Source organism: Pagrus pagrus (assembly GCF_965226575.1).
Source record: "Pagrus pagrus genome assembly, chromosome: 14".
Lineage (NCBI taxonomy): Eukaryota > Metazoa > Chordata > Actinopteri > Spariformes > Sparidae > Pagrus > Pagrus pagrus.
In genome coordinates this window covers 30,772,022-30,789,359 of record NC_140198.1, presented here as the reverse complement: position 1 = coordinate 30,789,359, position 17,338 = coordinate 30,772,022, and the positions used below count along the sequence as shown (strand labels likewise).

The 17,338-nt window shown below is 42.1% G+C and overlaps 2 long non-coding RNA genes across 2 annotated transcripts; both read right to left on the bottom strand.

The window, feature by feature from the left end:
• Positions 1-4,132: 4,132 nt before the first annotated feature.
• Positions 4,133-5,809, bottom strand: LOC311269177. Its single transcript, XR_014624051.1, has 4 exons — positions 5,582-5,809; positions 5,001-5,094; positions 4,790-4,879; positions 4,133-4,676 (listed from the first exon to the last, which is right to left on the bottom strand). It is a non-coding gene; the product is annotated as an uncharacterized lncRNA (long non-coding RNA).
• A 9,788-nt stretch (positions 5,810-15,597) lies between these two features.
• LOC311268943 lies at positions 15,598-16,245 on the bottom strand. Its single transcript, XR_014624032.1, has 3 exons — positions 16,183-16,245; positions 15,787-15,991; positions 15,598-15,675 (listed from the first exon to the last, which is right to left on the bottom strand). It is a non-coding gene; the product is annotated as an uncharacterized lncRNA (long non-coding RNA).
• Positions 16,246-17,338: the final 1,093 nt, after the last annotated feature.

Sequence of the window (17,338 nt, the reverse complement as noted above, 5' to 3'; positions counted from 1 at the left end):
TAAGTGTACAAATGTTTTTTCTTTCCCAATCAGGAAAACGAATGTGTTGACCTCCGATCAACAGTCTATCATTGTTAAATATTGGTGAATGTGGGCCCCATCCAGAAGAGTAACCAACTAACTTCTCCACCCTCCTCCATACAAGTAACAAATATGAAATCACAGAACCAAATCTTAAACGACATTGGTGGACTGAGATGTCAGAATGCAAAAAGCTAGCAAACGAATATGGGGCTAATATCTGCTCCTCTAGGGTACGCCATGATACCTGAGCGTTAGGTTGGAACCAAGTTAATAAAGGTCGAAGTGTAAAGGCCCACTTATAGATTTTAAAGTTCGGGAGAGACAAACCACCAGCTTGTCTTTCTCGCTGCATTGTGGTGAGATTAATGCGGGGTCGTTTACCACACCAAATAAATTTTGTTATAGCTGATTGTAATTTGCACCAATATTGAGGGGGCGGAGGAAGGGGGAGCATAGAGCTCACAAAATTGACTCTGGGCAGAACATTCATTTTAATTATAGCTACCCTGCCACGGAGTGAATTTGGCAGGTTAGACCACCTGTCCAGATCTGCAATGATTTAATTAAGTGTGTTACCAAAATTGTTTTTAGCTATTGTCTGCACAGAAGAGTAGATATCTATCCCCAGATAAATAAAGTTTTTAGAAACTGGAATGGATGCAGGGATAGGAACATTACACATGGCCTGATTCAAAGGGAGCAAGGCTGATTTCTGCCAATTTATTTTAAAACCGGAAAACTTGCCATAATCTTCAAAGGTTGACAAAACATGTGGGATACATTGCACTGGGTTGTTTAAATACAATAAAACATCATCAGCATAAAGCGAAATGTGATGGTGTGTTCCTCTAATGGTAATTGGAGAAATTGTGGGAGACCTATGGATGGCCTGTGCCAGTGGTTCAAGAGAAAGGGCGAATAACAGAGGGCTGAGAGGACAGCCCTGCCTCGATCCTCTCGATATAGCAAAGGGAGGAGAGCTAGTTTTGCCTGTAAGCACCACGGCTGTTGGGTTTTTATACAGCACCTTAATCATATTAATGAACGGCATGCCAAATCCCATAAACTCAAGCACTGACCATAGAAAAGGCCACTCCAGGCGGTCGAAGGCCTTCATCGCATCTAGTGAAAGAACAGCAGCAGGGGAATTCAAAGTTTGAGCACCATCTATAACATGCAATAATCGTCTAACGTTATCCGTTGCCAATCTAGACTTTATAAACCCTGTTTGGTCACTGTGAACCAACTCTGTCATATGGCCTTGAAGCCGCCGGGCCAGTAATTTGGCAAAAACCTTTAAATCTGCATTTAAAAAGTGAAAGAGGCCTGTAACTGGAGCACTCGACCACATCCTTTCCCTTTTTAAGAAGGAGTGAGATTAAAGACGAATTAACATCTCTCGAAAATGAACCCACTTCGATTGAATATTGAATCATGTCCACTAGCAGTGGGCCGATCAAAGGCCAGAAAGTAAGATAAAATTCAGGTGGGATTCCGTCGGGCCCTGGTGATCTACCTTTACGCATGTCTCTGATGGCTGCTTCACACTCCTGTAAAGTAACAGAGGCATCTAGTTTTACAGAGTCATCTTCGCTAAGGCGAGATAATTTTATGTCATTTAAGAAATTATTGCAGGCATGTTTATCAAAATGACTTTCCGAACTATACAGCTCCTGATAAAAGGAGGCAAGAGAAGCATTTACTTTTTTTGGGTCAGATTGTATAATGCCATCTTTATCTTTAATGCAAAAAATATCAGCAAAGTGCTCATCCTTTCGAAGCTTCATTGCTAGTAGATGACTGGGTTTAGAGGAGTTAAAATAGTAAGTTTGCCTCGTTTTGTGCATGAGGAATACTGAACGGCGTTTCAGAAGAGAGTTAATCTCTTTTTTAATCTATTCTTTCTGTAGGGCTGTGTGGTCATTAAAATTATGTTGCAAGGTGGCATCAAGTGTTGCATATTTTAATTCTAAAGCCTCCAATTTGGCCGAGCGCTCCTTATTTCGTGTTGAGGCATATAAGGTGGTGTTGCTTCTTATAAAGCCCTTCACTGCCTCCCAAAGTATTCTAGGATCAGAAACAGAGCCGACATTAAACTCCAAAAATTTGCTAAAATTGCTTTCAAACTGAGTTTTACATTTTCCTCACAAAGTAAGGATGAGTTAAAGCGCCACCTAGGGGCTTTAGTAGAAGATGGACGAACAGTAACCGAACAATGTATTGGTTTGTGGTCAGACCAGGTAACTGGAATATAATGCGCATTTTGAATATTTTTAAATAAATCTTGGGAGGCGAAGATGAAATCTAACCTCGGAAAGGATTTATGTCTCCCTGAGTAAAATGAGAAGTCTTTTAGAGAGGGGTTTAACATACGCCAAATATCAACCATGCCTGTATCGGCTGCCCACTGGCGCAGCGCCTAGGATGCAAGACGTTGGTCTCTGGTCTCAATGCCGCCCGTTTTGTCCATACTGCTATCCCACACCGCGTTGAAATCTGCCCCTAGAACTAAATGAAATCCTGTGAGATCAAGCAAAGCTTTAGTTAATAGTCCATAAAAAACGGCATCAAATGCGTTAGGGGCATAAGCAGAAATAAGTGCAATGTTTTTCCCATCCATACGGATTTTGGCAATGGCCATCCGACCCGCATTGTCTGCCCAAGAGTCAATCATATCAAATTTCAGTTTTCGTTTACACAGTACCATTACTCCTTTACATTTAGTAGAAGCAGAAGAAGTTGCAATAGGGTGATAAAACTTATTGGCTAATCGACCCGCATCTTTGGATAATAAATGTGATTCCTGAATCATAGCAAAATCTATATTTTTCTTACAGAGAAAATCTAGTACAGTAGTTCTTTTATGTGGAATGTTAAGACCCCTGGCATTGACTGAAATGAGATTAAGAGCAGTCATATGCTAAAAGATGTTGTAAAATAAAAAATGAAGTTGCCTCCATAGTAGTAAGAGAGAAGTCTGGATCCATAAAAGAAAAACACCCCAAAACAAGAAAGGACAAAAAACATCAAAAACACCAAAAAGAACAAAGGAAGGTGAAGAAGAAAGATACTTTCAAACCTTCCTGATAAGTCCACAACCGGACAACTAACTCAAGGAACTATGAGTTTCTGGCCACCCAAGTAAGGCGGCAACACCACCAATTATCAAATATCAAAAATAGCAGCATTTTTTTTTTCTCTCTCTTCCAGCAATAAAACATCTGGTTTGTAACAGTTATGTGACACCTTTAGCAGTCTATGACATCTTGGTCACGCTCCCCACCCCACATACACACCCCGTGGACCCACATCACTTGCAGCCTAGGCACCGATACAGTATGAATGCGGTAAGTAAAATAATCTTAAAGGCATTATTCCAATTTAAAGTGTTTGGTAGATTGTTGTGTTCATCGTAATCAGTCAATCATTATTATATTTTTAATCACATTATGAAATCATAATTCTTTCCTCTTTCTTAAAAAATTCTTAGTGGCATGGCAGCCGTCGATTGAGTCAGCCCTGCAAACCCTGTTGATGGACGATGTGGTGGACAGTGGAGACTACACCCCCCAAACACCACCCCAGATGATGTCCCACTGTCACCAGGTCTTTATTGTGGCATCACATCCAGCCCAGCAGCACTGCCAGGGACTCCTGCTCAATGAGGAGATTTTTTTGGAACGATTGAACTTTTATTTTCTTTTGATCCTTTTTTTTCTCTAAAAAAAAAACTAACCTAAAAACACCACAACACAAGCCTGTCTGTGTGCCACACTGCTCTTGCTCCTTCATGTTCAGTCCTGTCGAGGAGTAGGCTATGGTTATGTATGTGTTATGTATGTGTTATAAATGTGTTATATATGTTATAAAAGAGGCCTCTCACTCAATGATTTATTTGTTGGCCAGTGCTGATTAACATTTAATGTTTTTATGTTGCATAAAAGTTTCAAATCTATCAAATGTGTACATTAATTTGTGTAAACATTGACCCATTAGTGAATAACAACTATATTTAGCATGTTGAAGGTGCAATATGGAACAGAAAGTGAAAGAAGAAAGGTTTGATGTTTGAAAAACCTTGTGAATACTAAATGGAATAGACAACGTGTGAAAAATGACAATATTTAATTGATTAAATAAATAACAAACAATGATTGCAATGAACAATTAACAAATTAACAATTAACTAACAATGAACAATTAACTAACAATGAACAATTAACTAATTATAAACAACTATTTAGAACAAACTGAACAAAATAAATGAATAGCAAAAGAAAAGAAAATCAACGCTCCACCATCCGCTCCAGGAGGGAGAACAACCTGTCCATCCTTTCTTTGGTCTCTCGCTCCCTCCTCTCCTCTGCCTCCCTCTGCAGCCTCATGTCCTCTCTAATGAGGTCCAGCAGGTCATCCTCCCTCTTCCTCTTTCTCTGCCCTGGCTGTCGCTGCTCCTCCTCCTCCTCCTTGTTCTCCTCTTGCACAACCGCTGCACTCGGCCCTGGTCTGTCCTCAGGCATTGAGGCAATCAGCACAGGGGGGGCAATGGACGGCCTCTGTCCCAACATTTCGTCCATGAGGACAAACCAGGGCCAAGTGGCAGCGGTTGGCTTCCCACCGACCCCCTCTCCACTCGCTGGATATTTGCAATCCTAAGGCAGTGGAAATCAATCATGTCAGCAATTTTCAGCAAAGTATTTATTAAATTGTATGGGTAAAACAAATAAAATGTAGTTTCCACATCATCATTCACACCTGCACCTACCTTATATTTCTTTTTTTAGATTGTCCCATTTTTTTTTTTGCCTGCAGGGGCTTGACCTTCCCCTGCAGGCCCATTTCTTCTAGAATTGTTCTAAACACAGAGAGAAGCAAAAGAAAAGGTAAACACAGGATCACATTAACACAGGGATGCAAAGATTTACAAAAAAGTGACATCAGGACACTGACAAATGGGCTATTTATTATTGCCTTACCTCCATCCAACAGCAGCGGAGTGTTTTGCCCCCGTAAATAAATGGTCGTTTTGGCCCCTGACCTTGATAAATTTCTCTGTTTGCTCCCTGCTCCCTAAAACAAAATGAAATGAAAAACACGTTATGTAATGTCAAATGTAATGTCAACAGACAAAAGGGTTCTGATATAGCAAAAATATAATAATTATTATTATAATGATGATGATGATGATGATAACCCTAAACTTAGCTCTTTATTCAATCCAAACGTTTAACTAGACTTTACAGTTTTAGTTTGGAAATAAAGCAGGGATCACAGCCTAATCTAAATTTGTTCATCTTGGCACATTTATGTACATGAAGTCTCGTCACAATAAGATATGAGTCAACCTCTGAACGGCTGAACATTTTGAAAGTGAAGGCTTTTAAGGCTTTACTTCAAACGGCACAATGCTAATTTATGCCGTGTGCTAATGCATCACCAGCGTCACGTATTTTAACTGAAAGTTAAAATTTGGAGGTTTTCCAATACCCCTGAAGTTTAACATATCTGGCATTGGATGTTCAAATGAGTAAAAACCGAGTATTAACCCAATACTTACATTTATATATCATATCTGCGCCACTTGATGTCGCCATTGTTCAAATTTTCCCTCTCCTTTTTCGGGACTGAGCAGCGGCGCGCAAAGGATCTTGGGATATGGGAGGCTGCGAAGGATAGTAGCGGTCCGTCCTCCAAAAAGCGGAAGAAGCAGGCTGCATTTGTGGGCTGCATTTGGAGGAGCCTTCGAATTTGGACAGCCTTCGCGCAGCGTTGTGACATAATTGGCTTTCAAATGTGTCTCTGCTGGCCCAGTTGAGCTTGGTTGCCGCAGTGATGGTTGTCGTTAACCCCTAGCAACCACCTGTGACAGCTGATTTGAGAGTGACTTCTGCCTCACATTTAGGACCTCAAACTAGTGCTATATCTTCAAAACCAAACATGATATCGGAAAATTTTCTTCACCATCAAGCCAGGGAGGCCTTAAAGAACACAGCCATAATTGTGTGGTCCTAGCTTCTGAAAAGTGGTCATAGGAGCGAGTTAAAAACAGGGGCAGTTTGGAAAATCCTCGAAAATCCTCCTCCTGATTAACATTGGAGTAAATGGGGCAGTTGAGAGCTACTCTTGTCAGTTGGGGGCAGATAAATCAAAAACCGTAAATCCTACCGATAAAGTAGACACATTGGGAGAAAGAGGACAAGTGTGGCTACAACTTGGTGAAAAAACTCTTCTACTGTGTAATTTGTGGCTGGGGTCGTCGTGGAAAGACAAAATGTCTGAGAGGTTTTTTTTAGTCTCCCCCACTCTGTCAGTTGGCTCTGCACGAACATTCCACAATACACACCCATTATAAATCCTGAATTTTTCCAAAATCACTCACCATCGTTAAAGGGTCAGAGTTCAAAAACGAAACATCGTACGAAAAAAGTTCAAATACAACTCAGACAGGACCCGTGCCTACGTTTTAAAGTTTGAATGGTGTTTCTAGGTGAACGTAGGCCAGAGCAGGAGATGTTTGAAAAATGTCACAGATTTGCGAGTTATTTTTCCTCGTCCCATTCATTCTTATGGGAAATTTTTCGCAGTTAAATTAAATTAATATTCTGGAGAAATAAATAGTAGCACACCGAGTCCGATCGAGGCGCACGTTTTGATATATTTTTTGTTTGTGTGCGCTCAAAGCTGCGGGGCAAGTTAAGTGCCGAAATCTGGGGAGGAAGAATAATAAAAAGAGGCTTGGGGAATAACAATAGTGGGCAAAGCTATAGGTGTCCATAGTGGGCTTGCGAGCACAGCCCACTAATTCCAGAAGAACAATAGTGTGAATGCTGTGTCAGCATTCACACTAAAAAGAGGCGCGGTGAATAACAATAGCCCACTATGGACACCTATAGCTTTGCTATAGAGGTGTCCATAGTGGGACATATGGACACCTCCATGTGAGATATATATATATATATATATATATATATCTCACTCATTGTTATACTTACTCATTAATTTAAATATATACACATTACCCTAGACAGTTATTATTTTTTGAGATGTATCTTTTGCCACACTATATAGCATAAGGGTTTTAATACACGAGCCAGTGGTAAAAGGGTTACACACACAAGAATTAGTCCGCCCCTCAAATACAGCTCGTCTGGCTAATGTCCAAACAGCCCAGAGTAGCAGTGCATGTGTGAACACTGCTGTATGGATCAGATCCACAATATATGTAAACGTTGGTCTGCGTGTAAACGGTGACGTCACATGTAAACATGTTTCATAAGGCAGCAGTCTGTTATTTTATCTAGCTAGCTGGCTAACTAGCTAGCTAACGTCAGCTACAACCGGCTAACGTTAGCTAGCTAGCTAACGTCAGCTACAACCGGCTAACGTTGGTATAGCGACTATCCTGCCCTCCTGTAGTCACTCTGCATGGGAGTGGGAGACTGTTTTTGACGCGCTCAATAAACGACTGTCCATGCGCTGATCCATGTTGGGTGAGGTTCCCATTTAATTAACAAAATTGATTACAACAAAACATGACTTGATTAATGCAAAAATAAACTAATAAAGTGATGTTGCTGGAAACAAAGGAGTGAGGTGAGCGTGGCGAGCGGTAAAAACCGCATGATCCTCCACACCATGCGTCACCTGATTACCTGCACCCGTGATGATAAAGAAAACGCTATACTGCCACCCGTGGAGACCTGATGAAAACCCCAAGAGACAGACAAATAAACAGATGTGGCTCCTATACACCGGCCCCTAATTGTGATGATACAACAATTATATCAAGCTAAAAAGGAGTCACAAACTAATCTAATCTTCTGTCTTCTTTCTTCTGAGTCAAGATCCTCCAACACGTGTGACTCAACGTTGGGTCATGACCTTTACACTGCTTCTTGAAGCAAGAAGAGCTTCGATATGGGACGCTCCAAATGCCCTGTCTTTGTCTTCAGCTGTACTGCATGTACAAGTCCTTTTTTGTCCGGGTAAGTCTTTGTTACTCTTCCCATAATCCATGAACCACGAGGAGCTGTTTGATCCATAACAATAACAATGTCTCCAATCATGAAACTTCTCCGAGGCTTCGTCCACTTTTGCCATTCCTGCAGTAGAGGCAAGTATTCCCTTGTCCACCTCTTCCAAAACAGATCTGAAAGGTATTGAACCTGCCTCCATCTTCTCTTGATGTAAACATCATCCTCTTGAAAGAGGCCAGGAGCAAGAGTGGGTTTACCTTTGAGCAAAAGGATATGATTTGGAGTGAGAGCTTCCAAGTCATTGACATCATCAGAGACCTTGGTTAGGGGGCGGTCATTGAGAATAGCCTCCACTTCACACATGATAGTATGCAGGCTTTCATCATTCAAAGATTGTTGTCGCAGAACAGAAAACAAGACCTTTCTAACCATCCTGATGAGTCGCTCCCACACACCGCCATGATGGGAGGCGGCGGGGGTGTTGAACATCAAATCAATGCCCTTCTGCAGGAGAGCACCTTTAATCTTGTTGTGGTCTATGGCAGCCAAGGCTTCTCTTAACTCTTGTTCTGCTCCCACGAAGTTTGTGCCATTGTCCGACCTCAAACTGGACACTTGACCTCTGCGACAGACAAATCTTCGTATGGCATTAAAACAGGAGTCCGTGTCCAGACAATCTGCAACCTCCAAATGTACGGCTCTGCTTGCCATGCAGGTGAATATTACTCCATACCTCTTGACCATAGCACGTCCTCTCTTGACCTCAATGGGCCCGAAGTAATCCTCTCCTACGTTGGTGAAAGGAGGCAGGTCTGGAATAATTCTCTCCCTTGGCATGTCGGCCATTTTCTGCTCACTTGGCTGTCCTCGATACCGTCGACAAACCACACATTCAGATATTATTTTTCGACAGGCAGAGTTAGCATTTGTGATCCAGTACTTTCTTGCAAGGTTGAGCGCATGTGATTTCTCCCAGCATGGCCAAGTTGTTGATGAACATGTCGCAGAATGAGATTGGATACATGATGACCTTTGGACAGTATTACAGGATGTTTCAGCTCCTCAGGTAAAGCTGACCTACTGAGTCTTCCATCCACTCTCAATAAACCATCCTGCAACACAGGATCCAGCCTGTAGATGTCACTGGTTTTCTTTACACCTGCTCCTCCACTCCCCAATGAAGTGATTTCCTCCATAGATGTTGCCCGCTGACTGAAGCCTATAATGGCAGACTCTGCTCTGGAGAGGTCACTCACAGAGAGTGATTGACCTTCAATAGCATCTCTGGCCTTTCTCATCTCCTCGTCAACAGGTTGTGTGGGCAACCAGCAAAAGATGCAACAATTTCCTTCCTTTTTCTCTTTAGCTCCAGGAGAATAGTTTTGAGCCTGAGGAGCCAGGCAACTGAGGTCTTGAGCTTAGTCCACACAGAAAAGTGATGAATAAGTTTTGTGGTGGCGTCCTCGGAGCCAGAGATGATGACATTTGCCCTTAGGTCCCTTTTGACCTCTGGATCCTCTGTCGAAACAGGCTGTGGAGCAAAAAGTTGTGGCCAATCCACTTCTGGCTTTCAAAGGAAATCTGGACCTTCAATCCACCTTTTACATGCCAGGAAATGATCCACAGACAAACCTCTAGATGCCTCATCAGCAGGATTGCTCTTTGAGCTGACGTACCTCCACTGAACCACTTTTGTTGCTTCTCTTATAGAGGCCACTCTATTTGCCACGAAGGTGTGAAATCTTTCGGTGTCATTATTGATGTATTTCAGCACAGTCTGACTGTCGGTCCAGAAGCAAGACTCCACCAACTGCAATGACAGTTCTTTCCTGAGCATGTTGTCAACTTTAACTGCAAGCACAGCAGCAGTAAGTTCAAGGCGAGGGATTGTTGTTTGTTTTAATGGTGCAACTCTAGCTTTGCCCAACACGAATGCAAGATGTATCCCCTTCTCCTGGTTCTCCAACCTCAGGTAGGACACTGTGCCGTAACCATGGTCGCTAGCATCTGCAAAGTGATGTAACTGTGCATGTATGGGTTCTCCAAAGTCTTTTGGTTTGATGCAGTGATCCACCTTAAACTCCACCACTTTCTCCAGGTCCATCAGCCATTCTGTCCATTGCTGTGAAAATGTGGGGGGTACAGGCTCATCCCATGACATGCTTTTCCGACACATTTCCTGCAACATCATCTTTGGTAACAAGGTGAGTGGTGACAAAAATCCTAACGGGTCATAGATGGAACTGACAATTGAAAGAATACCTCTTCTTGTATGTGGTCTCTTTTCCACTGCAGGCTTGAATGTGAAAGCGTCACTCAACTCAACCCCAGCGCTGTCTCCACCGGTAAGTTGTCTTGCTCCAAGTGCAGCTGCCTGGTTGTTTTGGACGGCTTTACCTCTGGGATAGATGACAGCACCTTTCGACTGTTGCTGGTCCACTTTACCAGCTGAAATCCTCCCTTTGCACAAATGTCAGCAAGATCAACAACCAATGGCAGTGCATCCTCTTCTGTGGGCAAGGATTTCAAACAATCGTCCACGTAAAAGTTGTTGTAAATAGTGTCAGTCACCTCCACTTTGAAGTCATCTTTATTGTCTGTTGCAGTCCTCCTCAAAGCATAGTTGGCACAACTTGGTGATGAAACTGCTCCAAAGACGTGCACTCTCATTCTGTGTTCCACTGGACTATGTGACGTGTCTCCTTTTGGCCACCAGAGGAAGCGAAGAAAATCCACATACTTCTCTGACACCCTCACCTGGTGGAACATAGCTTGGATATCAGTCATCAGAGCAATGTTCTCCTGTCTGAATCTTGTTAAGACACCAAAGAGAGAATAAGTGAGGTCAGGACCTTGCAAAAGCTGACAGTTTAAAGAGGTTCCTCTAAATCCTGCTCCACAATCAAAGACCACTCTTAAGGTTTTTTTCTTTGGGTGATGGACTCCGTGATGAGGGAGATACCACACTCTACCCTCTCTGCCTTCCAACTGGTCTTGAGGAACCACCTCTGCATATCCACTGCCAATAATCTCAGTGAGAAACGCTGTGTACTCCTCCTGATAGCTCTTATTCCTTTCAAACTTCCTCTTGAGACTTTGAATGCGTTGTTCAACTATGCACCTGTTGTTCCGCATGGTGATGTCATCCACTTTAAAGGGCAAGTCCATGCAATAATGACCTTCCTGCATGCAAATGGACTTTTCCAAGATCTTCATGAATCTCAGATCCTCCCTTGACATCTCCTGCTTTATCTCCATGATTTTCTCACTGAAGTCCTGGTTATACTGAGACACCAACAGCTCTTCCAGTCTGACGATGGATATCCTATTGGCATATATGGTCGAGCAGCTTCTCTGACGACCATTGTTGCCCCTTAAAGGTCCGTTGATGACCCACCCCAATAGAGTCTTTACGGCGTAAGGTCCATCACCTTTGCTGTTGATTATCTCCCATGACTCCATGAGTTTTGGTGCATTAGTCCCAATCAAGATTTCAACATCAGCTTCCAGTTCTGGGATCCTAATATCTTTCAGGTGTTCCCATCTTTCAATATCTCGCCGAGTTGGATTGTTGTTCTTTGACACAGGAATTGTTTCTTGTGTGAATGTCTCTGGGAGCTCCACAAATAGGTTATTGTCCAGCCTTGACACCTCCAGTCCTGTAAGAATTTGACTTTCAACCACCCTTTCTTGGCCCATGGTGCGCAACATAATGCGAGTCTTTGTGCCCTGCAGATTCAACTTCTTCATGCAACTGGTGGTACAAAAGGTGGCTGTACTACCAGGGTCTAAGAAGGCATAGGTCTGTAACACCTTATCTCCTTTCACAGACTTCAACTGTACGGGAATGATGGAAAGAGTACAGTCTTGGTCTCCGACCCCAGCACAACCACCTGCTTGCAGGGAGACAAGTGCACTACTCACTGATGTTTCTTGAGTTTTGCTGCCTTTGTCTTTATGTAGATATGCAGAATAGTTGTGTGCTTTAGATTGCATTCATCACATGACAGACGACTTCTGCATTCCTTGCTCATGTGGTCGACCTTTAAACATCCAAAACATATTCCTTTACCTCTCAGAAACTCAATTCTCTCCCTTTGAGGAATTTTCTTTAGTTTTGAACATTTAGATAACAGATGTGGTTCTTTACAATAAGGACAGGCTTCTGATGACGTCTCTTTGGATGTTATGGGCTGCTTTTGCATCTTGTACACTGTGGGCTTAGGAGGTGCATTGTGGTTGGTAGCTGCAATGGTTGTTGCAAAGCTGCTTCCTTTGATGTTGCTCCTGGTTAGCAGCTTGCCCCTATTAACAAGCTTTGTTAATGTGCTTGGACGTGGATCTGAAATATCACCAAAGATTGGATGAGACAAGATCTTGACTTGATTCTCCAGAAAGCTCACCATATTAGGAAATGTGGCTCTGTAGCCTCGTCGTTCTTGAATGCCACAGGCTGCAGACCTCCTCCATCTTTCCCTTAGTTTGTATGGCCTGCAAGTCATAGCATTGCAGCATCCTCTGAGGAACAGAGCAAATTCATTTAACGCTTGAACATCCTCTGCCTTAACAACAGGCCATGCAAATATTTTGTCCATGTAGGCTGTTGCTATCTGGTATTCATTGCCAAAGTGTTCTTTCAAAAGGCCTTTTGCTCTTTGATAACCTTGTTGTGGGGTCATATGAAGACAACTTCTCACCAGGTCTCTGGGCTGCCCCCTGGTGTATTGCTCTAGAAAATACAGACAGTCTTGATAACTGCTGGTCCTCTCTTCAACACAATGTTCAAAAGTCCTAATAAATGAAGTGCATTGCAATGGATCACCATCAAAAATTGTTATTTCTCTTTGTGGCAGAGTAGCTGACATTTGTTGTTGTGCAAGCATTGTGGTGATTTCATTTTGCTTTTGCATGATTCCACAAATGACATCGTGCTCAGCTGTATTTTGCACTGGTGAATGTCCATCTTGAAACCTGTGCAGATGTTGTTCCTGTGCAGCTACTGACCTGAGGGATGCAGCAGTAGAGGTTGTGAGAACATTTTGAAGTTGGTGCTTTAATGTGGTTGTTTGGAACATTTCAGTGTTTGGTTGAAACTGTGACCTGAGTGTGTTATCCATTCCCATTGAGGTGCCATATTGGATTTGGTCCTGTGGTTGTGTTTGCACTTTAATCTTTGGTCGCACATCTCGCTTAGATAAGACAGGTGGTGCTGTTAGGCTTTGATCCAAAGGCAGAATTTTTCCTTTTGGCACAAACTCATTTGCATTTGGGTTGAATTCCAGTTTTTGCTCTTTAAGTCCTTTGGTCACATAAGAGTTCATTCCATTTGAACTGGACTTTCCTCCAACATCACTTCCTTCCAACACAGAGAGTCTTGCAGCAGCAGCAGCTATTTGTGCATCAATGTCCAGCTGCTCTTTAATTTTCCTCAGTTTGTCACTTTCCTGTCTGAGTTTCTCCTCTTGTGCCTCAAGTTCATGTCTCCTTTGCAGAGCAGCAGCTTTCTCCATTAAAGCTGCTTTCTCAGCCTTTGCCTTTAAGCGTGCAGATGAAGTACTAGATGTGGTTGTTCTAGAATGGCTTCTCCTGCTTGACCTTTTACTTGGCACATTAGACACACTGTCCTCAGGATTAATATCATCTTGACACTCAGACTTTGCATTTTTATCAACATCATCTTTATCAACATCACCTCCACCTTCATCATTTTGATCAGCATCATCATCCTCATAATTTTTATCAGCATCATCATCATTTTCGTTTTTATCAACATCACCTTCATCATTTTGATCAGCATCATCATCATTTTCATCACCATCATCATGTGAGATTCCATTCTCTTTCAACCATGTTGATATTTCTTCAATAAACACATCATTGTTAGACCTTTTGGACTGAAACCATGTTTCCTGCTTTCTCTTGTCCTCTTCTGAGAGAGAAAACTGAGTAAGCAATGTGTTATGAAACTCAGAAGCCTTTTGACATAGTTGTTTGAACCTTTTTAGATTATATTGAACAGCAGAGACATTTTCCTTAGACACCAAGAGAGTTTCGATTTTTGTCTTTAATTTGCTTGCCTGTGCAAAATGGTCTTTCCTTTCCTTTTGGAGCTGTTCAATAACAAACATGATTCCTTTAAAGGTAGGTTTCCTTGTTCTTATCTCCGAGACATCACTTCTCACAGTTGAGTTGGTTTCAGCATTAACACATTTCATTTCATTCATTTCCAACAAGGGCGTATTGACGCTTTGAAGAGAAGACGCTTCAAACTTTTCCTTCCTTTCGGGATGGCGACGATGGAATTGCCGAGTGCCAAGATGTTGTCCAGGAAGCTCCAAGTCTCCAGGTGAGATCGGGTTTTTACTTGTATAGCGACTACCCTGCCCTCCTGTAGTCACTCTGCATGGGAGTGGGAGACTGTTTTTGACACGCTCAATAAACGACTGTCCATGCGCTGATCCATGTTGGGTGAGGTTCCCATTTAATTAACAAATATGATAACAACAAAATTTGATTAATGACTTGATTAATGCAAAAATAAACTAATAAAGTGATGCGGCTGGAAACAAAGGAGTGAGGTGAGGTGAGCGTGGCGAGCGGTAAAAACCGCATGATCCTCCACCCCATGCGTCATCTGATTACCTGCACCCGTGATGATAAAGAAAACGCTATACTGCCACCCGTGGAGACCTGACGAAAACCCCAAGAGACAGACAAATAAACAGATGTGGCTCCTATAGTTGGTGTTGGGTGAATACATGCGACAGCAACATAAGGAGCTAATGTTAGCTACGTTGACTACATAATGCAGAGTAATAATACATTTCCCCAACAAAGCAAACAAGCTCATTACCTGTCCAACAGAGACACCGCTACCATGGCGTCCGTCCTCAGGTCTTCGACCATCGCTGAAAGGCCGCTCCGATGTTGACTCGTTTTACTTCTTGCACTGTCTAACTTCTTTTCTTGATAGCCTTTTTGAGTTCAGTCTTTCTTTTCTGTCTCTGTTCAGCAGTGTAAGCTGCTGTAGGTACCGCTGGTGATGAGAAGTGTGGCTGTAGTTTCTCTGCCATTCTTGTCGTAAACAGTCCGCCATAGCTCCAGTGTAGAAAGCCGGTCACGCGCAATGACTGATGCACAGAGTCAGCAGAGGGTGGGGCGGGTGGTCAGGTAAGGGCAGATTGATTGACAGGTAGTCCGTCCATACAACATCCTCGGGCCGTTTACAAAGATTTGGAGATGTTTTTACAGCCCTGGAGCTGCCAGAGATAATGGACTTATTTTGGGTTTTTTTCAAATAATTTAATATTTTGATTGCTGTCAGGATGTTAAGAAATGTTATACAAATATGATAAATCATGCTTTTGTACCGAATTGCAGACCCAAGCTTTAAGCTCTAACATTATTCACTAAATTTCCCATATCTCCTTGTGGCAAGTTTGGTTATCACATTATGATCACTGTACACATGGATGTGCCCGCTTAAAAAAACCAACCAAAAAACAGTCAAGTCAGTATTTTTGAACAGCTTATTTTGGGAAACTCTGGAAAATCCAATTCAAATAGCCTTATGTTAATCTAATGTCTTGTTTAACATACCAGCTGCTTTGTATAGAAGCCATCCTCCTTCAAGACTTGCCATTTTCGGGTAGGTGCTCTCCAGTAAAGTGGACAACTACAGTAATAAAGACAGAACATTTCAGGAAGGTATATCTGTAAAAATCGATCGTGGAGAAGGCAATGATAGAGGAGGTAGGGGGAGATAAAGAAAGATGCTACTCCTCACCTCTTCATGGCTTAAGTCTTTAGTGATCGAGAGAGTCCTCTTCCCCAGCCCTGCCTGTAGTAGCTCCAGTTCATCTTGTGTGGTCGGGGTTGTTTCTGCTTTGTCACTCAGTAAGAAAAAAGCCATGTCAAATCCTTTCCATGGTTTTTGTTTCTTGCCTCTGTGTTTGTCTGCAGATTTTCTTTTGAAAAATCCAGGGAATGATCTGCAAAAAAGTAAAATAAATGTGAGACCCCTGTTTGTAAAATAGGTTTGTAATATTTTACACAAAGGGGTCAGTAAAAAATGAAATTTGCATGGGATAGCTATGTATGTGGAATAACATCTCACAAATCCCCTACAACCCGCATAGCTGACATGAAAAATAAATGCACTACTGCTGGCTGGCTACACTACCTGGACATCTCGTTTTGTACAGTTGGAGGAGGAGACATGTCCTGACTCCCCTGCCTGGGTTCTTCTATTGTGCGATTGAGCGCTGACAGAAAAGTCCGCGCAGCGGCAGTGGCTGCCTGCTGGTCATACTGGGATGAGAGATTAGATCCTAAGTTAACCACTGTTACCAACAATAACACCATCAATCACTTTAGATGAAGCAGGTAGAGTCTAAAAAGCCTAATAATTTATTTAAAAAAAAAAAAAAAAGATTAAAAAGTGTGAAACCAGTCAATAGCAAGTGGAGTGTAACCTGAGTATATGATAATCGCCTTGCCATGAAGACATGCACAAGAGGTGATGTGTAGTATCGGTCTTTCTAAATGGGAGGGAGAAAAGATGGCTGTGGTGAAAATGGTTATGACCTACAATACACCAGACACACATACAAAGAGCAATAATGTTTGAATCCGAGGTCCTCTTCAGCAACCATAAATAAAATCCACCCATCCATTCTTACCTTTACAAGCAATACTGTTCGAAAACATTTAGTGGAGTTCTTGGCCTAAAAAAATATAATTTGATCAACAGGAAAAACAATTAGTCCATCTGCTGCCTGGCAAGGTGTTGCAGTTAATGTAGGTAGCTATCGTTAGCTGTATGTCTGTGTGTGTGTGTGTGTGTGTGTGTGTGTGTGTGTGTGTGTTTTGCTGCAGACAGAGACACGAGACAACTTAATTTCAGCTACTTAAGGCTTTAGCTAGTTAGCTACTTTAAAAAAACAAAACAAAATAAAATATCTGGCTAAGTGTACACTATATTTAGCATTAATGCCATTATGCTTAACGGTTACACTTACAAGCCATCAAAATTGATGATAAAATAACTAAACGACACTACTGAGCAGTTATAATGCAGCAATACCCGTATCGCTATCAATACTGCTTATCAATACTTCATATAATCTGATGCAAAAAATCACATTAATAAATTAATGTGTCATGCATTCAGAGCACAGCACCTAGATACACCAAAAGTTAGGACAAGCCAGGACCAGAGTACATTATCAATCAGCATTGCAATAAAATAGAAAAATACAACTTCAGACAACTTTCACTCACACACCTTCGAATAAAACATCTTGCATAAACACATCAATAAATCAACACTGAATAAG